Source organism: Ochotona princeps, chromosome 16 (assembly GCF_030435755.1).
Source record: "Ochotona princeps isolate mOchPri1 chromosome 16, mOchPri1.hap1, whole genome shotgun sequence".
NCBI classification, from domain to species: Eukaryota; Metazoa; Chordata; class Mammalia; order Lagomorpha; family Ochotonidae; genus Ochotona; species Ochotona princeps.
Genome location: NC_080847.1, coordinates 8,636,588 through 8,663,967, shown reverse-complemented (window position 1 = coordinate 8,663,967; position 27,380 = coordinate 8,636,588). Strand labels below are relative to the sequence as shown.

The following is a 27,380-nucleotide window of genomic DNA, read 5'->3' as shown; positions in this document are numbered from 1 at the left end:
CTGACTTGCTCAGAACCAAAAGTCTAGCAGAAGGATGAGCCTGGCAGCCTCTTCCAATTCTCATGATCAACTGAGATCTCAGGTTCCATCTCTTTGTTTCATCCAGATAAAAATCCAAAGAGGTGCAAGGTGACACTTCAGTCTTGGAGAAAAGGGAGGTAGGCTTCACATCCCAACAGAAGCTCCACTCCACCCAACAGCCCAATTGGTATCCTTGTGGTAAAATCAGAAGTCTGGAGGAATTCCTCTTTCCAGAGAAGGCAAAGATAAGGGGGAAGCAAGATTTTATATTTTCATCAGAGACCTGAGACCGTGACCACCCATTAGCCCATCTGACTCCTCACATTATGAGAAAAAAAAAAAGGTAGGAGGATGCAAACATCTGAATAGTTAAGCATAGGAAACACATTTAGTGAAATTATTCATCAGGGGAATGCAAGTTGAAACTCTGAGAGGATTTAATTTCAAAATGTGACTAATAACAGACTGAAGATATCAAATGTTAACAAAGCTTTAGAATAGCTGAGACTTTCCTATTGCTTGATGAGATGTAAAATGGTTTAACCATTTGGAAAAACTGTTTGACATTAGCTGTTAAAGCTAAGCAGGCACAAGTACCAACTTTAAATCACCAGTTCCGTTCCTAAGCATAAGCTCAAGAGAAACCTTTTTTTTATGCACTCCAAAGAACATTCATGAAATATTTGTAGTCATTTTATTTATAGTATCTTCAAACTGGAAACAATGCAAATCTCCCTCAAAAAGATTGGAAATATAGAGGTGATATTGTCATGTAGAGGGATATTATATAGAAATGTTTTTAAAAAGCAGATGTTGGATACATGTAAACAACCAAATGAGATAAACTCAGAGAATTTGTACAGAAAAAGACAAAATGATACTTTACAATTTTGTTTATATGAAGGTGAACAAAAAAGAACTCAAAACATTGTAACTGAAGTCATGGTAATCTTTAAATCTGTGGTGAGGTGTTGACTTGCAAGTAGCAAGAAGGCATGAACACATTCAATATTTTGATCTGAGTGAACAGTTGTATTCTTGGTAATTAATAGCACATAGGATGTTTGTGTTTGATGTCACTGTACATAAGTCACACCTCAAAAAATTCATGGTTCAATTCTCAAAAGCCCTTTTTCTTGATATCTTTCTGCTACCTGTTTCTTCTATTTCATTCTCTCTTTGATGGGAGAACACACTCCATGTGATCTGAATCCTATGAAATTTGTAGAAACCTGCTGTTAGGTCCAGCATATGATCTATTTTAGTAAGTGTTTTAGGCACACTTAAAAGGAATGTGTTTTCTGTAGTTGACAGCTAGAACATTCCATGTCTTTTAAGTAGGGCAATTCAGTGGGTCGTGGTCTTTAAATTTTCTACGTTTTTATTGATTATTTTTGTTAGCTTCTATCAGTTATTAAGAGATCCATATTCCATTTATGATTGTCACGTTTCCTAGCATTCCTTTATTTTAAGCAGGTATACATTGGTACCATGAAACCATTGTCCCAAACTCAACCAGGTGAACTCTCAAATTATTAAGTAGGGATTTATTTATGCTTGAGTTTGAGATACTGGACTACACAATTTCAGAGTGAATAAGACAGCAACAGAATAGTTCATATCCATTTTCAACAATGTCTCAGTACAGCTGGATTTGTGCTCTTACAGGGTTCTGACAATGTCAGGCTGTTGGACAGTGAGGTTGGGCAAAATATCCTGTGTGGGGGTGGATGGGGACCAAGACAGAGGTTACAACAGGTTTCTTCCAAACTTGGCTCTCACCATCTTCTAGCTAGGCTGCATCCACCAGATTTTCATATACTCTCCTTGGGCACAACCCCTGTTGCTAATGTTAACAAATTCTTGCCATCACCGATGGTAAGCCATTGGCTTATGGGATGCCTGTGCATAGTTAATCGATTGTGTGGGTGATGAGAGGTCAGATATGAAAGTTCACATTTTTATTGAGTTTGGAAACCTGATAGCCTTGGTTTCTTCAGATAGTCATAGCAACTCTGGGTCTATCCTAAGAATTGCTCAAGGTTATTACCTTGTTGCCACAGATCCATGCTGCGTCTTGAATCTGTAGTTTCTACATGGAGATGGATCCAGTTTCCTGTGCTGTGATTGCATAGACTCACCATTGTAACTGATTTCCTGATTCTTGACTACTGTGAATGTCAAAAATCTTTTTGAAAATCAGAGGTCAGACTCTTCTAACCAAATTGAAAATATTTGTAAATCAAATACCAGGACTTGGAGTAAATATTTGATGGAATGATGTGTCCTGTGTGGGGCTGGTGGGGAGGCACCATATATTACCAACAGGGAATACACACATGTGTAAACCAGGATTCAAATCCAGAAATCAAAAGTTGAAATGCAAGTGTGGTTAGAAAGTGGGACATTCTTTTTCTTTCCTTCTTCCTTCTTGACTGGCCAGCCTCGGGGCATGTTGAGACAACCCCTGGAACACTGTTGATTGTCTTAGAGACTGTGAGCTGGGAGTGAGCGAGGACACTTAAAAGATGCAAAGATGCACTTGCACTACAAGATGCAAATATAACAGAAGGTGGGGTATCTGGGATGTGAGGACACAAGGCAGTCATCCAGTTTCTGGCAGTCTTAGTATCATCCCCAAGAGAAGTCAGATTTATCTTTCAGTGTAGGGCACATGGGTGGTCTCCAGCACATCTGTCCTTTCCCGTTGGGGACACTTCTTCAATCAGGGCCTAGGGTATAAGAATAGCTGTCTTTATCTCACCTCCTCCTTGACTTTCCTCCTGACTTTCCTTCTCTAATCTTTATGAAAAGAGAAGGAACTGAAAAACTTAGTTATTTATGAGACATGATCACCAGGAGCATCTTGTTCTTTGGTGTTTCTGCTTTGGAAAGCTGGAGAGAGCTGGCACCCTTCCCAAGAGGCGCAGGAAGGACTTGGCTGCTGACCTGTGTGTCCAGGCCTTGTCGCCCCTGCGCACACAGACACGTGAGTAGCTTGTAGAGGTGAATTGTGATGCCCAGCCCCCATGGCTAGTGGTTGCGCTTCTATGGAACCTGACACTGGTATTTCTTACACTGAGAGGAGGTTGAGCACTAGGGCTGAGCCTGCCGTTCACATGTCTTCCAGAATGGGACTAAAAATCCTGAGTGCTAAGGTAGAAAACAGAGTAGAGGTGCATACAAGTGAGAAATAAAACATCAAGAGGCCTTCTCATAACTTTACTGAGTGGAACAGAAGCTGATTCTGTAGGGAAAGTAATGTGTGACTTTCCCCTGGGAACCCTGTACATTTACTGAAGCAAGAGATCTTCATTGAACAGCCATATCCTTGTAAGTGTTCCAGGTTTGCTCAATCCCTATTGATTATAGGTTTTCTTCCTGGTTTCTCCTCTCTGCTGTAGCTGATGGTGATTCCCAACTTGTCATAAACACTCAAGCAGTGCTGGCCTGCTGTGTTCCTCTTTGTTTCCAGGAATATTGATTTCTCCACTGAACAAGAGGATTCAAAGTTTTTAAACCTTAATTGTGTGGGAGAGCTGACTCCAGTCTGCTCACCACAGTGCATGAATGTTAGCAGACCCCAGACTTTCACGTCAGAGTATCTGTGCCTTACTCATTATCTGTTCTCCTTAGGAGGAGTGGGGGCTTGTGAAGTCACAAAGATGTCAGGGACTCTTCTGCTACTTAGTGCATTTGCAGGTCTAGTTGCATGCAGGCTTGGAGATAAAGCTCCCCTGCTCAGGTGATAGGATTAACAGTATGCAGAAAGACAATTTTATCTAAAATAGTTTTCTACTTTTTGTAACTTCCATGTCAAGTTACATGGCAAGGGGAATTATGTTTGTAGATGGAATTAAGGTGTTGAATCAGCTAATCTTAGACTAGATTATCCCAGATTATAATAACAAGGGTTCTTTAAAATGGAGGGCAGATCTGTTTGACTCCAGGGAAGGAAATGAGGATAATTCTCTGTCCCACCATGTGCATTTTTAAAATATATTTGATCTACATACAAGGTGGAGAAGTAAACATGATGACTAGCTGTGTATGATTCTGATTAATTTTAAGAGTTTTAGTCCATTTGCATACCTTCCTGAAACATTTTTGTTGCAATTTGCACAAGAAAAAAATTGAAAATAGAGAGAAAGAAAGAAACAAAATCTCTCTGAAGTTTCCTCCCACCAACTGACATGAGAGGGCCAAATGAAGTAACAGGAGGATGAGGCTAATAGCTCAAAAATGGTTTCAACGCGTCAGAACATTGCGAGTGGCTTGGTTTGTTCCTCATAATTTTCATATAACTGTCCAAGTTTCTTCTGTGGCGTGGAAGTTTGGTTGCTACTGAAACTGTAAGAGTCTCAGGAAAATCCTTTAGAGCATATTTGGGATAATCAGGATCTGGATAAAAGAGAGCTGTAATAGAAGCTTTCTCTTCAAGGTCTCTTATAGTTAATGTTCGCAGTCCCAGCCTGAATCTCACATCTTGTTTTGGACATTCTCAAAGAGAAAGTATTTCATTTTTGTGAAGAGCTGTTGGACACAGGGAAGCCTCACTTTCAATAAGATTATTTCTGGACATGAGAACAATTGAAGCGTTGTTTCTCAAAATTGCTGGAACATACTTGAGAAGTCCTCCTTGTAGAAGGTGCTTTGATTTATGTTCCATCACCACTCGTCAGAGCCATTGTGTCCACCTGTCTAAGTGATAAGTGGAGTTGGCAGGAGACAGACAATTCAGAGACGTGTTCTGAGCCATCATTGTTCTAGAAGTTGTCATTCTCCAAACGTGAAAGTCCTCGGAAGCACGATGCCATGAAAGATGCTGGAAGGTTTTTTTTTTTCTACTCTTTATTGTGTGTTTTCTCTGCCTGGTATCAATGATTTTGGGTGGGGACGTTTCCTTTGCAGAGGTTCATAATATACAGGCTGTACTTTGGTCAGTTTGAAAATGACTGGATGTTTAAAAAAAATGTTCAAGGCTGTCTAAAGTTTATATATTCTTTTTTCCCTGTTTTTGTTTTTATTTTCATTGAGACACAAGTTTTTTTCCTTGTTTTTCCCCCTTTTCTCTAGTCCTGTCTTTTTTTTTTTTTCCCAGAAAGAAGGCCCTAAGGCTCTATGCTAGTTTTAATAGAAACAAGGGAAACGGGATATGTTTATTATCAGCATTCTGAAGATCCCTTTGTCTAAATTCATGTGACATAAAGTGAGTTTTTAATTACAGAACGTGATTGTATAGCTATGGTTTTTAATCTCCTTTATTCACCAAATAAAACAAAGTATGTCTTTACACACTCCAAATCAATTTTCCATGTGTTCGGCACTTTGAGAGTTTCATTCCTCTCCCCTTTCACTGCTTGATTTCTCTGTTACATGATGTGGTTTAGCCAATTAGAGAGTGTGTCTCATCGATTCTTTCATGAGTGTTCTTGTTCAGACACCCTTGCTATTTTTCCCCCTCAGTGATGAGAATCATTTGTTCTTTATTGTTTCTGTTTTATAAAATTAAAAATAGAATTACCAGAGGATCCAGCGATGCCACTTCTGGCTGTATCTCCAGTATAATAGACAGCCGGATCTTGAGGAAATAGCTTAACCCCTACGTTCACAGCAGCATTCTTCACTAATAGATGAGTGAATAAAGAAAATGTGATAGGTACGCAGGCTCTTGAAAAAGTTCATGCCAAGTGGAATGAAGAGATCAGCTTGTTTTAAATCCAAAAAAGCTTGAAATCCATGCATATGATTGGTCTTTACAAAGATCAAGGCATGAGTATCATGAAAAAAAGTTATGCATGCATCTAAAAATAGTTTAGCTCAGAAATAAACACATCCTTCCTTCTATTTTCTGTGAGCTCTCTGTATTTTCTTCTTCTTTTTTTTTTATTTGCAAGGCAGAGATGTAGAAAGCTCTCATCTACATTCCATTCCCCAAACGTCTGCAGTGTCTGGGACTGGGCTGGGCTGGAAAGCAGCCTGAGATCTGTGGTCTCATTAAAGGTCACTGTTGCCTACAAGGGTCTCAAGTAGCAGAAAGCCTGATTCAAGAATCTGAGCTGGGTATTGAACTCAGGTACTCCAAGGTGGGATGTGGGTATCCTAATTGGAGTCTTTTTTTCTTTTGTCTTTTTAAAAGTTATGTACTGCAAAGGCAGAATTACAGAGTGGGAGATGGAGAGATTTTTTTCCATCTGCTGGTTCACTTTTCAGATGCCTACAACAGTCAGACTGGACTAGGCTGAAACCAGGAGGCAAGGACTCCATCCGATCTCCCACATGGGTGCTTGGGCCATCCCCTGCTGCTTTCCTCCAAACATTAGTAGGAAGCTAGGATCCCAAGTGGAACAGGAGGGAATCTAGGACACTCTGACATGGCATCCCGGCACTGGATGTGGCAGCTTAACTTGCGGTGCCATAGTGCAGTCCCCTGAACTGGAGTCTTTAGTTCTAGGCTAGATACTCAGCCCCATCCCAAACTTTCTGAAATTCCTTCATATGACAACGAAATAGTACTCATCCTCAGGAAAGAAGTAAACTCTAACATTCGCAACAATAGCCACGAACCTAGAAGGAATTAAACTAAGTGAAATAATCTGATCACAGCAGGACAAGCACTGCCTGATTCCACTTACACACGATGTCTCAAGTAGTCACATGGTGGTTGCCGAGAGCTGGGGGCAGGAAACAGGGAGCTTTTGCTTGAGGAGTGTTATGCAAAAGAAGGAAGTCGTGGAGATCTGCTGTACAGTGTAGTGTCTGTGCTTAATGATATGGTATTGTGTACTTCAAAATATGTTAAGAAAGATTTCATGTTTTTGCCACAGAAACAAAACAAACACTCATTAAAAAAACGAGGAAAATATGCAAGGTGATGAATATGTTTAGCACCTCTATTGTTGTGATAGTACCATGAAAATCCTTGCCTGTCTAAACTCATCAGCATGTACACAAGAAACGTGAATATTTTATATATGTTATTTATGGCCCAATTTGATCTAAAAATTCAATTAATCATAGACTTGCCTATCTCTTCTGCCCACTATTCTTCTCTTCCTGCTTCCTGGTAAGCCTCCTCCAGATCTGTGTTAATTAATTGGTTGCAAACGTGTAAGGCAGTAAAGGGCATGATGAGTTGTTAGGGCTTGAGGTTGCCTCGGCATCCGCTTTGAATGCAGCATTCACTGAAGCAGGGCAGAGTCAGCTGGATGCAACCTGCAGTTGCACGCCGTTTCTCAATGGTTCCAATGAGAGCGTGGGTGCCTCTCTTCCACCCAACAGACTGCAGTCTCCCATTTCAAGCAGGGTCCTTCTCAGCTCTTATGTAGCTGTCTTTTGGCATCCAGAGGGAATTGGTTCCAGGACTTCTTGCAGATACCAGGATTCAGAGACAATCAAGTGTTTTTTTTTTTTAATATAAGATGCTGTTGTATTTGCATATAACCTGTGCACATCCTAATGTATCCCCAATGTTAGGAAATTTTGCCATTAACCCAAGATTCCAGATGCAGGGAGTCACACAGGAGGTCTTGATTCCAGTGGGAGAGGCAGCTATGAGGAAGTGAGAGACAGAAGAACAGAGGAAGATGGCAATGGGAAGGGAAGAAGGAAGAGAGGAAAGAGAGGGAAGAAGAGAGGCCTCCTCCCGCAGTGACAGGAGGGAGATAGGAAAGCAGAGCCAAGAATGGAGATAGCCAGGGGAGCTGAGAGCTGAGAGAAGTGGGAGAGCCAAGAGTTGAGAGATAGCCAGAAGAACCAAGAGGAGAGAGAGAGAGAGAGAGAGAGAGAGAGAGAGAGAGAGAGAGAGAGAGGATGAGAATGGAAGGGAGCATACTTTTATAGCATAGGGAGTACAGGGTCATGGTAGATGTGGTAGTAGGTGGAACCAGGGATATGGGGCCTCGAAAGATTGGTCAGGAAACAAAATGGGGCGTGGAACTACAGAGCCCGAGACTTACAGAAATGAAACCAAAATAGAAATTTGGGGGAGCTGAAACCTAAGGGAAGCAACTATTTAAAGCTGCGGCAAGTCTAAAATGGTGGATTCACGTCACTCCTCACACTCAAATCACCTCTAGGTTGCTTATCATATTTGACACAGTGTGAATGCTGTGCATGTTGTTGTCGTATTATTTAGGGAATAATGACAAGGAAAAAAGTCTGTGTTCCCGATGGAAATAACCACTGTAGGTCCGACATCGTGGGCCTAATGACGTTCATGGTTGAGTCTGCTAATGTGGAGCTGGAGGAAGGGGGAACTGACTACCAACTCGCTCCTCTCTTTCTGCTGACTCTCTGTGTCTGCTACGTATGACCTGGGTCCCAGGACTGTCCTCCCTTATCCAGGATCCGTAAGTCTAGATTATCTATCTATCTATCTATCTATCTATCTATCTATCTATCTATCTATCTATCCCTGTCTCCTGTGCTGTGGTGTATTGACTTTTCCTTCACCTGAGATGCCCAGGGCTGACCCCCACTGGGCAGGACCCACAACCGGGCACTGAGGCTATCTATCAGTTTAAGAAAGTGACCCCATTGTTAGCATCCTAGTCCTGCACCCTCCCCCGCCTTTTTTCCCACTAGGGCAGGGTTCTGCAAACAAGGGCTTATGTGCTGGCCTCTGCCCGCAGGCCGCCTCTGGAGGCCCATGTTCTCCTCCCTGAACTGGCTAGAGTCCTGCGCGATGCCTCCCTGTTTGTCTCTTTTCTGCTTCCCACAGATGATTTCAATGACCTCATACTCAGAGAAGCAAATTTTACTTTTCAGAATCTCAACTAGAAAATGTGAGTGATTGTGAAAACAAGTCTGCTAGATTTGATTCTTATATTTTTCACTGGTGAAAGACTGGAAAGATTTTAAGCATTAACTAGTAGAAAAACAATCGTTCATGATATACATTATGATATGTTTGTTTCTATATTTAACGGTGCAAGAACAGGCAATAAAATATGAGGGTGGGCATCTCGTCTAGTTGTGATGGTCCCATCGCGCATCGGAATACTTGGATCTGATACATGGCTTGGGCTCCTGACCTACCTTTCTGCCAGGCCGACACTGGAGGCAGCAGACAGTGACTCAAGTGCAAGTGTTCTTGCCACTTATGTTGGAGACCTGGGCTGAGATCTGAACTCCTGGCTTTGGCTGCAGCCCCCACCTTTACAGGCATGTGGGGTGTGAACAGATGGATGGAAACCCTGTGTCTCTCCTAATCTCTTGGGGGAAACAAGAAGAAAAAGAAATAAGTTACTATGAATTCAATCCTGTAAAGTGTGTGTGGATACTCCAGTGAATAAAAACGAGTAGAAGAATATAGAACAAGAGGGCTAAGGAACCAAATGTTAGCAGTAGGTACCTGTGAGTAGCAGCGTGTTGGGCCACTGAGGCTGCCTAACAGAAGAGCCACAGCCTCTAAGCTTGTTTCTGATTTGTGGAGGTTGGGAAGTCCGAGATGAGAGCATGGTGAATTTGGTGTCCGGAGAAGGCCTGATCTCTCAGCATCTATGTTATAGCATCTTCTTGCTGTGTCTGCACGTGACAGAGGCCCCTTGTTGCCTCTTTCGTCAGAGTGCTAATCCCCTTCATGAGGGTTCCACTGTCATGACCCAGTTACCTCCCAGAGGCCTCGCAGCCGAACACCAGTTCTTTGAGGTTCGGGGTTTGACATATGAATTAAAAAAAAAAAAAAACTGTTGATCTTGATAGGTAGAGAGTGATGGTGGGTGACAGGTGGGGACTGGGAGAAGGTAAGAGTGAGAGAGAGAGAGAGATTATGTCCACTGGTTAATTTCCCAAGTGCCTGTCAGGTCTCCCAAGTAGATGTCAGGAACCCATTTACTTGGGCCATCACCAGGTTGATGTTACCAGGAACTGGAGCAGCGTGTTAAACACCAGAAGCTGGCCTGAGGTATGGGATGTGCTTATCTAAACTGGTAGGCTAAATGTCTACGCCAGGATATGAATTTGGCCAGAACCTAGATAACTCAGACTAAAGCCAGTAGGGTAATGAGTTTTATGTGTGGAATTTATTTTCATGGGCATATTCTTTTCAGAGATATTATTTTTTTAAAAAAGTAATGCACTGTTGCTTTCATGCAGTAACAAATTGTTTCTATTTTTGAAAAGAATCAATTATACAAATTTAGCCATTGCTTTGTATACAGTTTGTTTTCATAGTACTCATTTATTATCCTCCAATATAATCTCATGCATCATCTATCATTTTTATTGTTCTTTTTATCTATCAGGTTTTAAAGGAAAATTTTCTATTGGGGAGCTTTCTTCATTCTCATAGTTTTTCAAAATCATTTTTAAAGGATTATTTTCATTTTGCTTGAAAGATAGACACACAGAGAGGCTAACACAGGGAGAGAGAGAGAGCTGTTGCATCGCTGGGTCACCTCACAAGTGCCTGCAACAACCAGGACTGGGGTAGGCAGAAGCCAGGGGCCAGGAACTCCATCTGGTCTCCCATGAGGCTGGTAGGGACCCATGGACTTGAGCCATCCCCTGCCTCCTCTCAGAGTGCATACTAGGTGAAAGCTAGATTGGGAAGGGGAGAACTAGAACTTGAACTGGGCTCCTCTAGTTTGGATGTGAGCACCCCAGGTGGCTACCGAATTGTTGCACCAAACCTCCACCCCTTCTTTCAAAAATTTAAGAAAATTAATTGATTTTGAAGTTTATATATTTATTTTTACTAGGTTACTGTCAATGTTTGCCTTATTAAAACTAGAATTAAAACTAGAACAAGGCTGCTACTTGTGACTCCAGCACCCCCATACAGGCACCAGTTCATGTTCCAGCTGCTCCACTTCTAATCCCGCACTCACTCTTGGCCTGAGAAAAGCAGAACATGGGCCAGGCCTCGGGGTCCCTGCCACCCTCGTGGGAGATTGAGCTGCAGCTCCTGTCCTAGCCTAGCACTGCACTCACTGTCGGTTACAGCTATCAATATATGGAAAAAGCTCTCTCTGTTTTTTCCCTTCTTGTGTCTCATTCTGACTATGAAAATAAATAAGCAAATATATTTTAAAAAACCAAAACTGCCCTACAATTAGTTGTCAAGTGACAACTCTTGGACTTGTAGTGACAGCAGTGAGACTTGTTCTCCAAGTCTGTGGGCATGAAATGAATGCCTTCATCAGCCAGTTATACCAGTCGGAGGCACACCTTGTCTGGGTATATTTTCTAAATTAAATAGTACAAAAAAGTCAACAACTTTATTTTCTGTATATCATGGCATGGGTTTTATGAAAAAATCTTTTACCATAAGGGGGAGAATGCTGCCATAAGACGTGATGTAATCAATTACAAGATTTTTTTTTTTTAATCTTAATGGAAACTTTAAAATCTATGAAAATCATTTGGACAAACAAAAAATCTCAACTTCAGAGATTTCACTTTCTTCAGGTCTTCTGACAACTACTGGTAGGCAGCAAATCAATGCAGAACAGCTCTGTGTGCCAGGTGTTACCCTAGAGATTCGGTATTTTTACCATTTCTGTTTTGTTTTAAATTCTTTCTAATTTCCTCATGGTTTTGACCTTACGATGTGTAAGTCTTCTGTGGAAGGACCTCTTTATTTTCTGAAAATGTGTTATTGAGTGTAAAAGCCTGCTACTTACTGAAATGTTGACAGAAGGCATTAAAGCACACAACAACTTGGAAAAATACAGAATAATGGATTCTCACACAGGCACACACACACACATGTCCATGATTGGCAATTTCTGCTCAGTTCTTGGGAGTAACCTTTCCTACCATGAACTTTGGTATATACTCTCATTGGATTTTTTTTCCTGTGCTTTTAAACTTACAAATAAATTCACAGCATTACAATTATTTTACACAGCTATATCAATGCACATATTTTGCCTCACTATTTGCTTTCCTCAACTCATGTTGGGTTTTCTGTTTCAGGCTCATGCCTCTCTTTTTCCAGCGGCTGCAGAGTGTTTCATATATGGTTGAGTAATAGCGTGTTCATTTACTCCTGCGTTAGTTGTGAATGCCTGCCGTGGTTCACTACAGTGAATAGATTTTTCCTCCTAAAACTCATTGTTATAACAATATGTGGGATTTTTTTTTGCTGGGGTGAGGGGTAAGTAAATAAAAATGAGTTTAGTTGGCCTTGTGATTCATGTTGAGTGCCAGTTTTTAAGTTACTGCTAATTTCCCATTCAAATGGCATAACAGATTGTAGACTGCTTTTCCTATTGAAGATTATGCACTTGACTGACCTATGACTTGCAAAGGAAGGTTTTTAAACAAAATCCTTTTCAGTAATGTAGTTTTTCTGGTTGGGATGTGTGTATAGAAAGACAAACTTCTTGCTGTCAAATGGAACTATAATTGCAAACATCCAGTCATAAGAATGCTATGGTACCAGCAGACAGTTTAGCAGATATAGCATGTCCATACCATGAGATGTGTGTATTTTGCTTTTTTAAAAAATCTGAGTGGCAAGGCACACATACGCTCATACACACACATGCTTGCATGCATACACACACAGGAGTGGGACCGGTTCACTCCCCAAATGTATGCAGTGAGTAGAGCTGGGCTGGGATTGGGTTGGAGCTGGAGGAGCCAAAATCTGGATCTCCCACACAGGCTGCAGGAAGCCAATTAGCAGGGCCATCACTCCTGCCTTCCAGATTCTGTGCCTGCCGAAAGATGTGGGCAGAAGCTTGAGCTGAGAGTTTTAAGTCAGGGACCCTGACAAGGGACATGGGCATTCTAAATGGCATCTTAACTGCTGTGGTAAATGCCAGCCCTTGTAGAGTATCTTTTAAGGGAGGAAGGTGAGGGTGGTAATGGATTAGAAAATTACAGAGAGGTAGCTTTCTTTCCCCCCTGAACTTCTTTGACTGCTCAGGTATAAGGAGATAGACCCCCAAAGACAGACATATTGGAGCAAAATATGAGCTGAAATCACTTTCAGAAAAACTAGTAATTCATCCATCTGATTAAAATTTTGGTATTTTAGTAGGTAACATGTAAAGTTTATTTTTATCAAATAAGACATTTGGAGGCACTTTTTTGCAAAGTTGCAATCACATGTTGTTAGTAACACTTTATTGTCAGTATTGAGCTGAAAGTCTGTTTTCCCTTAATTTGTTCCTAGACAGTGGGAGGAAACGTACACACACACACACTCACACACACGCGCACACTTTCTCTCTCTCTTCCTCTGAATTTCTAATTATTTACAACAGTTTCAAGTTTATGGGTCAGAACTGAGTTTTTATTTCCCTCTCTTCATTTTGTCCCCTTGGTTCCTGCCAAGTGAGAGTTCACGAGAGCAGACAGAGCAAAACCATCCTACAAACCTGTCATTTTACCCATATTGTTTTCATAAATTTGCTACCTCCCTTGGTGCAAACATATGATTTTCTTCTTCAGTTCACCTGAAAATTGCTTTTCAGGCCTTCACTTGGAACGGTGTAGATTTGGGCGTGGTCAGCAGTCAGGGATACATTTGAATAAAGTCAAAGTCTCCAGATCCAGGGCAGTGTCATTCGTCTTGCGTGTGCCACGGATTTGTCCCGTGGCCCCACAAATCTTTGGCTCCAAAATGAGCTCAGTCCCTCTCCGAAGAACATGAGCCGCAGCTGGCTGGATGGAGTCTTTTCAATTTCCAGATGACTGGAGCATGATTTTTTTTTCCCCAGATGAAATTTGTACGTGCAAATGCATCTACCGAAGGTAAAGCCTCTTTTCCAACAGCCTGAAATATTCCAGTAAAAGAGAATTTTGTTTGGAGAGCTACATTTGCAGGCAGCTGAAGTTCCGGCATAAAAAGTATACAGGAAGAATTTTTATTCCTCCTGATGTTGGGCATTTGAAAGAATAGTGAAGGAAATGCAACAACTACAGACAAGGGTTGTGGATGGAGTTGATTTATCCTAAATAGAAATACTTGAGGTACTAAGAAAGTCACTTTTTTTTTTAAGATTTATTTTATTTTTATTGGAAAGTCAGATATACAGAGAGGAGGAGAGACAGAGAGGAAGATCTTCCGTCCATTGATTCACTCCCCAAGTGGTTGCCATGGCTAAAGCTGAGCCAATCCAAAGCCAGGAGCCAGGAGCCTCTCCTGGATCTTCCAGGTGGGTGCAGGGTCCCAAGGCCTTGGGCTGTCCTTGACTGTGTTCCAAGGCCACAAGCAGGAAGCTGGATGGGAAGTGGGGCCACTGGGATTAGAACTGTTGCCGATATAGGATCCTGGTGTATTCAAGGTGAGGACTTTAGCCACTAGGCTTCTGTGCCAGGCGGATTTCTCTTTCTTCTTCTTTTTTTTAAGAATCACGTTCTCTGAAAGGCAAAACTGTATACACACATGCACACACACACACACACAGAGACAGAAAGAGAGAGAGAGAGAGAGAGAGAGAGAGATCTTTCACGCATTAGTGTGTTCTCCAAATGGCCACAATCCCTGGATAGAGCAGGCCGAAGCCAGAGTCTCATCCAGGTCAGCCGTGTTGGTACAGAGGCCCTGGTAGTTGGGCCATCTTCAGCGGCTTTATCAGGTGCATTAAACAGGTTGCATCTGTGGGATGCTGGCAGTGTAGACAAGTTTAACTGCTTTGCCACAATACCAGCCCTGAAAGTCACATTTTTAAAATGTATCTTAAATTATTAAGGTAATACAATGACCTGCACTATGAAAATACTGGAAAATATGAGATCAGAAAAGAATTCTAGTATAAGCAAAGAACCTTCCCATATTTACTAGTGTGACTGTTCTCCTGATATCATTTATCTGTAAAATTCCATATGCAAGCTATATTCTAATTACAATGCTAATAGTACTAAGCCCTTGGCTGAAGCATGCATTCTGGTTATTTTTTCATTGGATTATAGTGAAAAAAAAGCTACAATATATGTATTACTTAATTCAATTTAGGAGCATGAAAATTGCAACTTAAATTTGCAGACTAAAAAAAAAAAATCTGAAAGAGAGAGAGGAAGAGAACAAGGTCATCCTTTTGTTGGTTCACTCCCTAGATGCTACAGTAACCAGCACTGGGCCAGGTCAGTCAGGAGCCAAGAGCTTCTTCCAGGTCTGGTATGTGGGGGACATGAGCCCAAGTCCTGGGGTATCCTCTGCTGCTTTCCCAGCTAGGACCTGGGTTGGAAGTGGATCCCAGATTGTACGAAAGCATTGCAGGGAGCAGCTTGACCCACTGTACCAAAGTGCTTTCTCTGGTAGAATTTCTAAGGTACAAATTAATAGTTTGGATGTTTTGATTATGTGTAGTTCTGCAGCATTCTCTATTTTAATATTCTTTTCACAATTAATTTTATGTTATGTCCATGTTTCTATATAGTTCTATATAGTTCTTTGAGACTGGTGATTTCCGATGCTTGGATCACGTTCACTAGATTCAGATGCCATAGGGGAAAAAAAGGAATTATTCTAGCAGTGAAAACTATAATCACATTTTAAAAATTCAGGGGAGTATTTTGCTAAATATATTTGAACATAGAATCTTTTTAGTGTTTTGGATTGTTTTCTTAGGATATATTTACACTATAAAATGGACTTTTCCAACATCCCTGTTGCATATTGACAGTCTATTTTCTGAAAAGATTATACTGGTCTAAAAGTTTTCTAGTAATTGTGTGGCAGCTTCCCCATACGTTTATTAACATCAGTTTGGTACTTTTAGCTTCTGAAACTCACTTGGAATAGAAATACACTTAACTAATAACTAAGCTTTGGTAATCAGGTGTAAAATAGTGAGTTAAAGCATTCCATCCCCATCTCCCTCAAACCCACTCCCTCAAGCAATGTTCAGGTTCTTGTGTTTGCTTCTAAGACATTGTCTGCAATACAAATTTGTAAGGATTTATCATCTCTCTAGTCTACTAAGAACTTCAGAAAGTTCATGGAAGTTGGAATTAGCAGATGAGTTTATTTTTGGTGCTGAGTCAATTTGAAATCCATGCAAAGTTTATAAATATGAATTTTCTGCGAGCTTTTCCTTGGAGCTGCTTCAGGTGTAACTGGGCTAACCTACCTTTTCATCTATCTGCAATAATGTAGCATTGTTTTTCCTTACAGTTACCTGATTGGTTATTGGAGCAGTGACTGTCGAAGTAGTGGTTCTCACGTGATTTCTGAGCCTGCCTTGGATCCATCAGGTAAGAAAGGGATTTCTCTGTGCCTCCTCTCGCTTGTCCATTGCTTTTGGTTATTACTTGGGGTCAGTCAAGTGCCAGCTTGGTTTGGGAAGTAAGAGGATTCTCTTTTATCCAGGTCTAATCTTTGTATTATGCAGCTCCTGTGCCCTGGCTGTCGGTGCCCACCATTTTCTGTATGGTCCCGGGGCTCCCTGCTGGGTGCAGGAGGGCTCCGTGCTCCTTCCTCAAGGACATGACATGTTCTTCTTTCTCCCTTTCTTCACTTGGACCAGTTCTCCTGAGTCATCCTCGGTGTCATGTCATGTAGGATCTGCTTGCATTTCCGCAGTGTCTTCCCCAGCACATCAGTTGGGCTCCAAGGGGATGGGGGGTGTGAGTTGAGGGTGTTAGGTGTTTGCTTGGTTCCCCTTGGGCTGCCATGCCGAGGGAGCTGTGCTGCGGTCTTCACTTTTGTCATCACCCTTGGTGTGTGTGTGGGCCGAGTCTGCTGGGGAAGAAGCCATATGTGAGCCAGGGTCCTCTGCCTCCAGGACATTTAGTTTCTGGCTTAGCACTCTGGCGCATGCTGGCCTTTCTTGATTCATTGAAATTTACCTGAATTCTCTCTATCCTCTTCAAAGAAAAGCTCATCTTTAGCCTTCCTCTGGCTGCAGCAGCTAAACCAGGGCCCTTATCGGTTTTTTGTCTTCAGAGCAGTTAATTGATTTTTCTTTTTACCTCTACATTTTGATGTGTTCAAGGAACACACATCTGTATATTATCTTGTCCCTCTTGGTTATTACAGCAAGAAGGACATTCTGGAAGCTAGAAATCTGTTCACATTTTAAGAAAATGAATCTTTCATGGGACATAGAGTTCTTGGTTGCTGGGCTTTTGTTATTTTTAATTTTGTTTCAGTTTTTTATTTCTAAGTTGGTTTTGTTTATTTTTAAAATTTATTTCAAAGGTACAGTGACAGGAAGAGAGGGAGAGACACACAGAGAAAGATCTTCCATCCACTGGGTCAACTCCCCAAGTAGCCACAATAGCTCAGGCTGAGCTGAACCACAGCCTGGAGCTCTGAGCTCTGAGCTCTGAGTCTCCCTTGTTGGTGGCAGAGGCCCAAGCGCTTGGGCCAACACCTGCTGCCTCCCAGCGTGTGTGTCAGCAGAAAGCTGTACTGCAGACAGGAGTAAGACTAGATCTCAGGTGTTTAGACCTGGGATATGGGTACGCGCTGTGCCACACAGCCCAACTCACTTCAGCTTGTTAAAGATATTCCAGGTTGTCTTCGTCTCCAGGGGCTCCTGACGAGAAGTTCGCATGGGTATTGCCAGCTGTAAACTGTCTTTATTTGTGCTCGTTGCTTTTTTCCCCCTGAGTGCCTTCAATATTTTTTCTTGAATTTTTATTCTCTGTCCATTTGATAACAATGCGCTTGAATTTGTGCTCATCCCTTATTGCACATGTTGAATTCACTTTTAGTCTCCAGGTTTTTCTGTTCTCCCACCCAGAGTTGGTGTTCAGTAGCTTTTCCCAGATTTACAAATCTGTCCACAGGACTGCCAGTTTAATTGGGACATTCACAAGTGCAGTAGAAGCAGGCTGTTAGCAATTTGCTTTTATGTCGGTTTTTCTTTGTGATTGTGAGGTATCTGTATATGTGGGAAGTTTGGTCTGATGTAACCCAAGAGTCCCACTTGGTCCTGCCACCCTCTGTGCCCTCAAACTTTAGTGTAGTCTATGCCTCCACACTGGTCTGGTGGCCACAGGTTTCCTTTAAGATTCCTGAGCTTCAGTAAGTTTAGCTGTGTTGCAGACATGACCCAAGAATCAGCTAATTTTGAAAGTTTCTTGGGTGATTCCAAGGCTGATCAATTTCAAAAAACCACCTGCACAAGTTCTTACTCTACAGTTTTCCATGACCTCACTTGGTAGCAAAACACTTCATGGCAAATTGAATTTTAAAGATGATAGAGGATTTAGAATTGTAGAAAAATGGACAAAAATCATCCTGGATAATGGAAACAGATGACAGAGAGAGAGAGAGAAAAGTGAGGGGCAGTCACGACTACGTTCCCGGAATACAGCGTGCTCATTGGAAATTAGTTTTGGGCTAGAGTATGAGTGGCCTTGGAGGTTAAACTAAGGATAGCAAGGCTCATTGTCTGGACAATTGAAAGCCAATTTCAGTTTTTGATAGTAAGAATAACATGATTAGTGCCATCCACAAGAAAAGACTAATCTAACTGATACCGAGAGACCAGAAGCGAAAAGACTTTGTCATATGATAGAGGAGAGTGATTGTGGGACTGGCTTCTGGAATATAAAGGTTGTGATAGGTGTGGAGACTGATAAAGCAGGGAGATCAATAGTAGTGAGAGGGCAGTGTCAAGGGGAACCCTGAGGTTTTAAATGCAAATGATAAGGTGACCAGGTTGCTGTTTGTGTAGCAGCTAGGGACAGTGAGGATGAGCAGTTTGGGGTAAGTGCTGAAGCATTTGTCATTAAAATAATTTGAGGAGCTGGTGGTACTTGCAATTGGTGATAAGTAAAACCTGTCTAAGTTCATTTACACAAATGCCTGTCTATCAGGCACTCACAGTTCCTAATTTTAGTAGCAAAATTTCTCTCTTGATAGTTTTCTCATTTAATCCAAAATACCCTATGGATATGTTGAATTATTATTCTAATTTATTTGCATTTAACATGTAATTTCATTTCATGAAAATTTGATCCCTTAAGAGTTTTGGGGATTTTATATGAATCCTCTTTAAAAATGAGTCAAGAGTTAGAATAACTTTCTAGTGCAAAGTCCTCACCCTTATCGTCATCTGCTTTCTTTTATGGCTAATTTTGATGTTATGTTTTAACATTATAATCCTCATTATTCTTAATTTGTATTTTGAAATGGATTTTTATCAAATCGCAGTGTACATGGAGAGCAGTGTACCAGTTGTAAGTATAGACTGTGCAGAAGTCTCACAGATGTCTGCTTTGTGTCCTCTCCAAGTCAGTGCGCACTGCCTCCCAGAGGAAGTGAATCCTTTCACTGTAGATTAGTTTTGCCTGAATGGAATGATACAGCAGCACAATTTTGTGTCTGGCTCCTTTCACTGCTGCTGTTCCATTCTATTGTGTTAGAAATAGTCATTTATTTCTGTGAATTCTACTAATCTTTATTGACATTTGTATTGTTGCTGATTTGCAGCTATTAAAATAATGCTGTTCCAATGTTATGCAAACCTCTCAGGGCACGTATACAGTTTTACTGGGTTTCTACTTAGATTTGTAATTGTAGGGGGGAGGGGAACATAAGGCAAGTGCACATCCACTTTTTGGGACTAGGACCAAACAATTTCCCTTTTTGCAAATAGAACCAAACAATTTCCCCAAGTGGAAACAATGGGTTTCAGTTTTGTTTCATGCTTACTAGTGCCTTGTTCCCCTTGGTCTTTTACATTTCTGCCATACTGATGTATATGCAGTGGTGAATCTTTGTGGAATCAGTTGACAGATTTCTGGTAGTGAATGAGATTGAATACTTTCTCCTAGGTTTGCTGACCACCACATGTCGCCTCATGAGAGCAGGTGGTAAAAGAGTCTTTTGACTGTTTGCCTTTCACTTACTTCTTGGTGTAAGTTCATCATGTCTTATGATTAAGGGCCTTTTGCTTTTGAAATATGTTATGATGAATATATTCTCCAGCTTTATGACACACTTTAAGTTCTTTTGATAGTATTTTGAAAATACTTAAACACAGTGTTGAGATACTGACGTTTTTGTTAATTGTTGTTCTGTTAGAAAATTCGAATTTATTTTTAAACATTCTTCATTTTTAGTTTTACTTATTTGCATTAAAGTCAGAGTTAAAGAAAGAAGGAAAGAAAGAGATAGTTCACCCAATGGTTTACTCCCCTACAAGGGTTAGAGCTGGTCTGGTCCAGAGCTGGGAGCCAACTGCCAGAAGCCAGGAGCTTCCCAAGGCCTTAAGCCATCCTCTGCTGCTTTCCCAGCCTACTAGCAAGGAACTAGATGGGACTTGAACTGGAACTTGAACTGGCATCCATATGGGATGACAATACCATAGGTGGAGGATTAGCTTGGCCCCAAGTAAGCATTCTTTTATTTATTTAAGAGTAGGGATATAGAGAGAAAGAAAGAGGGAGAGCAAGCTAGTGAGCAAGCTTCCATTATCTGGTTCATTCCCCACATGCCTGCCATGGCTGGGCAGATGGGCTGGGGCAAGCTGAAGTGGTGAACCAGAGACTCAATCTGGGTTTCCTGTGAAAATTCTGGTCAGGGACCCACTTGAACCACCAGCTGCTGCCTTCCAAGGTCTTCACTGGCAGCAAGCTGGCAAAGGGAACTAGTGTCAGGAATCAAACCCAGGTGCCAGGGTTTTAACTGTTAGGCTAAGTGTCCAGTCCACTTTACATATTTCTGTATCATGAAAATAATCTCCTGTGTTAAGTTCGACATGTCTTTTTTTTTTTTTTTAAAGATGTATTTATTTTATTACAAAGTCAGATATACAGAGAGGAGGAGAGACAGAGAGGAAGATCTTCCGTCCGATGTTTCACTCCCCAAGTGAGCCTCAACGGGCCGATGCTGCGCCGATCCGAAGCCAGGAACCTGGAACCTCTTCCGGGTCTCCCACGCGGGTGCAGGGTCCCAATGCATTGGGCTGTCCTCAACTGCTTTCCCAGGCCACAAGCAGGGAGCTGGATGGGAAGTGGAGCTGCCGGGATTAGAACCGGCGCCCATATGGGATCCCGGGGCGTTCAAGGCGAGGACTTTAGCCGCTAGGCCACGCCGCCGGGCCCAGTTCGACATGTCTTGTTATTGTTCTGTTTTTATTTTTTCACACATTATTATTAATTTTATTATGTAAGGTGGGTTTCCAAGTTTAATTATTGCCCATGTAGATTTAGTGCATGTTTTAAACAGTGAATGTTCGTTGTCCTCCATCCATTTGTCTTTGCTTGACTCACTACAGCACACTGAGTTATTCCTTCCTTGTGACAAATTTTAATAACTATTTGTGTAAGTCCTCCAATTTTGTGCTTTTTAGTGATGATTTTAGTTCTCTTCTGCAATTTGTACTTTTAAATAGATTTTAGAGAAAGCTTCTCAGTTAAAAAATATTCTGGATTTTGATTGTGTGCACATGAAATCTATAGATCAATTGAAGAAAAAATAAACCTTTATAGTATAACATTATTCTATGAAAAAGCCATAACCCTTTAGCACCCTCTATATCTATTTTGTTGTGATAATTTTTTATAAATCTTATATCTGTATCTATATATTTGACATGTTTGATGCTATTAGAAATTATATTGATAAAATATTTTTCTTTTTGTTGCCTTTCAATGAAAATATAATTGAGTTTATATTGACTTTATAGCCAGGAAGGTTTGTAAAGTCATACAAATTTGTTAAGTCTGAGAAAACATTGGCTGAGTTCCTTCTTCAGCTGCTTGTTGGAGGAGCTGCGGAACGTCAGGCGAGCTCTGATGAGGTGGTTGGGAGGTGTGCAGAAGTACTTGCCTTAGCAGAGCTTACAGCGCATTGTCTTTGCAGTTTGCAGTGTACCATGTTTGGGGCTTTCTTGAGCAGTGCGCCTTCCACTACCCTGCAGTAAGAGAGTCTGCACCCAGTTTCATTGAGCTTGGGGTTTTGGCCTCAGTGGTCTCATAGGTTCTGACTTTCTGAGATAGCTCCTAGTCTTATGAGTGTCATCATGTTTTTTTTCTAAATATGCCTTCAGGGATGTCCATTTCCATCTTGGCACCTTGTTAATAATGTGTCCTAGAAGGCTATTATTGGTGTTAATTATCTTTCCCATCAGTTGATTTTCAAGGAGGTTATATTATAACAGTAACTTTGACAAAAATGTAAGAGGATTTTCTAGTTATATATATATGTGTGTGTGTGTGTGTGTGTGTGTGTTTCTAGCAATTCTACTTGGTCAGAGAACACAAGCACAACTGTTCCAGTCCTTGGTACTTTGTTGAGGCTGGCCTATGGCCTGGTATATTATCAGTTTTGAAAAGTTGTCTACATCAGAGTGTCCTCCAGTTGTTGAGAATGGTGTTATATATATTGATGGAGCCACAATTTTAAGATTCTGTTCTTCACAACTTCTTGTTCTTTGCTGATGTTTCTGACTTCTTGTTTTATTATATACCAAGAGCACTATGTTAAAATCCATTATTTTATTTATGGGTTTTGTATGTTATTTTATGAAGTGCATAAATCTTTCTGACGGATGGGTTATTTAATCACAATGGAACTTCTCATCTTTTTCCTCTAATGTTGCCTTGAAGCCTACTCTTTCTTCTGTTGGTATAGCTATATATATACCTGGGGTACGTGTTTTTTATCAAGTATCATTAATTCTTTTACTGTGAAATCCTCATTGTCCTTTTACTAAGGTATATTTTATCATTGGGTTTTGTTTTAACCAATCTCGCAAACATTCCTTTTGGCAAAATTTCATATATTTGTATTTGATTGAATTATTATAGTTTAGCATACACCTGATGTCTGACTAATGTTTCTTGAACTCATAATGGATTCAGTGATTTGTTTTTCTGTCTGCTGATGAAAGTCTCAGTTTTGCTCATCTGGAAATAATTCGTTTTGCTTCCTTTTGGAAGGGTGTTTTCTCCTAGGTATTGATTATACTCTTAGCTTCTGTGAGAGTGCTTTGTTTGGTTTTGCTTTATGCAGATGCCATGTGAGGTCCTGTAGTACTTGCTTTTCTGAGCTTTGACCATTTGATGTAAGGTAGATGTCCATCTGTTGCATCTTTTTATTTATTTGATTTTTCAAGTGTCATGATTTCAAGAGTATTTTGCTGTATATACATAACATATGTATCGTTCATTGGTTGATGCATGTTTGGGTTATTTCCACTTCTTGTCTCTGTGAATACTGCTGAAATAAACCTGGGTGTAGATGTTCAAGAGACTATTTTTGTTTCCCTTAGATACATGTTCAGTAGTGGAATTGCTGCAACATCTGGTAGTTCTGCTCTGTTAATTGAAGATCTTGCATCCTGTTTGCCGCAGTGGCTGTAATGGTTTACACTCTTCCCAACAATGTTCAAGGTTTCCTATTTTCTGCATCATGGGCAGCACTTCTAGTCTTTTGTGCTTTGACAAAAGTCAGTCTACCTGGTATAAGGTGATATCTCAATGGGATTTTGATGTGCTTTTCCCTGATGACCTGGGTTATTATACACCTTTTAAGTATCCATTGGCCATTTGTACATCTTCCCTTATTGGATCTATTATCACTTTTAACCTTGGATTTATTTTCTTTTTTTGTTATTGTTGTTGTTGGTTGAGCTCCCTACATACTACTAGAACTTTATCAGATGCATGGCTTATAAATATTTTCCTTAATTCTATAGGGTATCCCTTTACTATGTTGGCTGCTTCCTTTACTGTTAAAGGTCTCTTTTAGTCTCATTTATCTGTTCACTTTCTGATACATATGCCCGGTTGACTTTTCTGGAGGGCATCCTACCTGTTTTTATGGTAGTGCTAAAGTAGTGCTAAAGAAGCTCTATGTATGCTGTAACTCTGTAAGTGACATCATAGACATATAAATGTAACAGTCACACCTACTCTCATGGGATAATTCTGAGTTATATTTTCCCTGAAATTTTGCCCTTATTTTCTCCATGTTATGAGCTAGTTTAATTAAGTACCTTCCATTTTCTGTGTCACTTCTTCCATGATAGTGTTTCCTTTCATTGCAGAATAAACCACTTGTACTCCAGTCCTTTTCCCAAGGTTTATCTTAATATCGGGAAGATAAGAAAAATTCTGTTGCTAAAAAGGGGATATGGAGGTTATATAATCAGTGTAGCCCTGTCCTCTGTCTATCTCACAGAGAATCCACAGTTGCATAAATCCTGGGAAATCCTCCAATTCTGCATTCCATAAGCAAGATTTGGTTATGATGGTAAATGAACAGAAAATGTATCCATTTGGTTACAATGTTAAATGAACAGAAAAGACAAAAGAATGCCCCTAAAATTACTCCTTCATCAAGAGACTAAATAAGAAGCCATAATGCATTTGAAGGAAATGTCAGATTTAGTGTTAGCCCGTAGACTTCAAGCATGGTCCTGATACAGTAGCCGTTGAATTAACTGGTCTGGATCATAAAAAAAACAGGAGTTAACATGCATTCAACTAAAGAACAGAAGCAATCACTGTTGCAGTTGTACAATCTCCAACATAGTGATAAGGGAAAAACAGTACAGTTGTGTCACAGTGACACATGGCGGTGACCCTCACAGACCACCCAAAATTGTCACCAGAACCTCCAGGACCCAAGATTGGAAAATAGGAAAGGAGTGGTTCTTCCTGCTGTTTTTCTCTATGCTCTTCTTAAAGAAGTTGTGCCTCTGATCCCGAGAAAGAGATGTTTGTATCAGGCCATGTGCAGGGATTCTTCAGATCTGGCATTATAGCTTACTCTTAGTCATTCTTGGTTCTCAAAGAGGAATTCAGAGGCATTTTGCAAAGTTACTACCCCGTTAGTGGAAATTAATTGGTCATTATTCACATGTAGAGTGGCTGCTGTGTAACAAAGACTGGGAGGTTCACTTAGCTTCCGATGCAGTGATGATACAGAATTGAGCAGCAGCAGAAAGCATGAGCTGTTGAGAGGGTGGGGGCCAGTGGTTCAGAGAGCTTCAGGATGAAGAGCCTGCAGACCTCAGTTCTTCAACAGGATGGCCAGACTGCAGGGAGAATCTTGGGGGAACCACAGCAGAGATGCATCAGCTGCAGCTTGCAGGTGATGCTGCAAGGAGCTGTGTGTGTGGTTCCACTAAAACACCTGTTTCGTATGCTGATGTAAAAATACACACTGTACCTTGAGGTGGTGGTGGCTGGAGGAAGCTTGCACAGTTGAGGTATGAATGGTTTTAAGTGCTATAAAAGGCTGAATGCAGCAGGTTCCATTAGAGCACATCGGTGTCAGCAAGCAGTCAGAGACTCCCACACCTCATCCCAGGGTTGGGATTTAACCGAAGTACAATCATGATATCACTTTTCAGAATTTCTCCAGGGTTTGATTGTTGCTGTCCTTTGCATCTTGTGTAATCAAACATCATCTTTTTTTTTTAAAAAAAGATTTATTTATTTTTATTTAAAAGACAGGTTTACAACAGAGACAGAGGGAAAGATCTTCCATCTGCTGGTTCACTCTCCAAATTGCCACAGTGACTAGAGCTGGGCTTGTCTGAAGCTAGGAGCTAGAAGCTTCTGGGTCTCCCACATGGGTGCAGGGGCCTAGGGCTTTGAACCATCCTCTGCTGCTTTCCTTGGCCATAAGCAGGGAACTGAATTGGAAGGGGAGCAGCTGGAACATGAGCTGACACCCATATGGGATGCTGGTGCTGCAAGCAAAAGATTAGTCTACTAGGCCACAAAACCAACTCCAAAGAACATCCTTTCTTGGAAGGCTCCTGCCATTAGGCCCATTCCCACTTCCCTTTAGATGTCCCTTGCATTTCCCAAATGAACTGCTTGCAATAGGGTCCCTTCTGTCAGGCTGCTGAGGTGGTAAAGATTGAAACTAAGACAGATTTACAACTACCACCTTTTACAAGCCTTTCACCCCATGGCTACTACTTGGGAATTAAGAAATGCCTTAAGAGTAAAACTGTTTTTAAATATCGGGCTCAAATCTCTACGTTTTCTTTCTCCCTGGGTCCGTGACCCATCAAGTCCTTATGGATTTGATAGCTCTCTGATACCTTTAAACAGACTTTTAAAAATGTAGCTAGCTATTGCAGTTGTTCTCAGTGGGATGTTGGTCCAACATAACTGATAGCAAAAAATCAATTTCTTTCTCAAATTCTTATGTGAATTAAAAAACGTGAATGAAAACTAAAAGTAGTTACTGCCTTTCCCATGACATTTTGAAATTTTGAGAAAGCATTTTAAAAAATGTAACGTCTGATTTTGTAGAAGTGGAAAATAGCCAAGTCAAGCTCTAGGCTTTCTTGTTATAACTTATATTATAACTCTTTGATTACTTTTGATTTCTTGTTTTCTGCCAAGCTCAAAATATTTTTGGAAAGCTTGTTTTTACTTATTTTGTACAATGGGATGGATTTGTAGATTTTTTATTTTTTTATTTTTTTTTATGTGTTTGGGGAGTAATTATCTGGCTTTCAGCAATCATTCATTCATTCCTTTGGGGAGAAGGGAGCAAGTGTGAAACATTCGTATTTCCCTCATTTTTCTATCCAGCAAATGTAGTTCAAGAGGGGGCATGGCATAGTGTTTTCCAGGAAAAGAGGCATCAAGGGAATGAAAAAGTGCTTGTTTGAAGAGTTCACCATTAAGACTCATTCTGTAGATTAATAGAGACATCACCAGTCTCCAGGGTTAGCAAGTCAACAATTTCATGAAAATTAAATTCACATAAAAACATGGGGGAATATGAATAGCGTTTCAATCTTTGTCGGTAGCAGGTCAAAAGTCATTTCCCCACTTAATTTGGGACTCTGCTTTGCAGTGACTTTTCCTGCGACCTACTTTGTAGCTTTCCATTTATTGGCTTGCTTTAAGGCTTTTCCATGAACCAGTTGGTTTCCCTTGTAGCTTTCAATTCCTTACTTTGAGGCTCTATGCCTGTGAGCAGAGTTGAAGAGATGTTGTACCATGTGACTTGTCATTTAGTGAATGTCGTGAAGTTGAATTTTTCTTGAAGACTGACAGATTCTGTGTAATGACTTTTTTGTTCCTTTATTAAGGACTGGGTTCTGCTCTGCTGTCATATTGTTTATCGGAGAAAGGAACTGCTTGCATTCTGGGCAAAGAAGATGGGTGGGTTAACTAAAGGCTGTTTCATCACAAGGACGAGTGAGAATCTGAGTATCCCATAGTATCAAATACACAAAAGAAAATAATTGCCTTGATTTTATTATGATGTCAATTAAATATAAGGAAATAATTCAATTAAATATAGATCAAGAGAGTATAAAAATATTGCATTAATTCCTGCCAGGTGGAGTATTTTAAATGTTCAAATACTGTTTATACTTACAATCTTAAATACTACTAGATGAATATCTACTATGTAAAAGCAGGATAGAAAAAGTTCGTTGTCTTAGATTCTGTGTTTTCTTTCTATGTCTTATGTTTTGGCCAGCATCAAACCCCCTGGGGTTAGTAATCTTTGTAAT

The 27,380-nt window shown here is 40.6% G+C and overlaps 1 protein-coding gene across 1 annotated transcript in view; it reads left to right on the top strand.

The window, feature by feature from the left end:
• Window positions 1–27,380, top strand: part of CNTNAP4 (contactin associated protein family member 4) — a 557,001-nt gene that overhangs the window by 113,703 nt on the left and 415,918 nt on the right. Inside the window, exon 2 of the mRNA XM_058674664.1 lies at window positions 16,097–16,176. The gene's annotated coding sequence lies outside the window, so the exon portion shown is untranslated. The remainder of the gene's footprint in view (window positions 1–16,096; window positions 16,177–27,380) is intronic.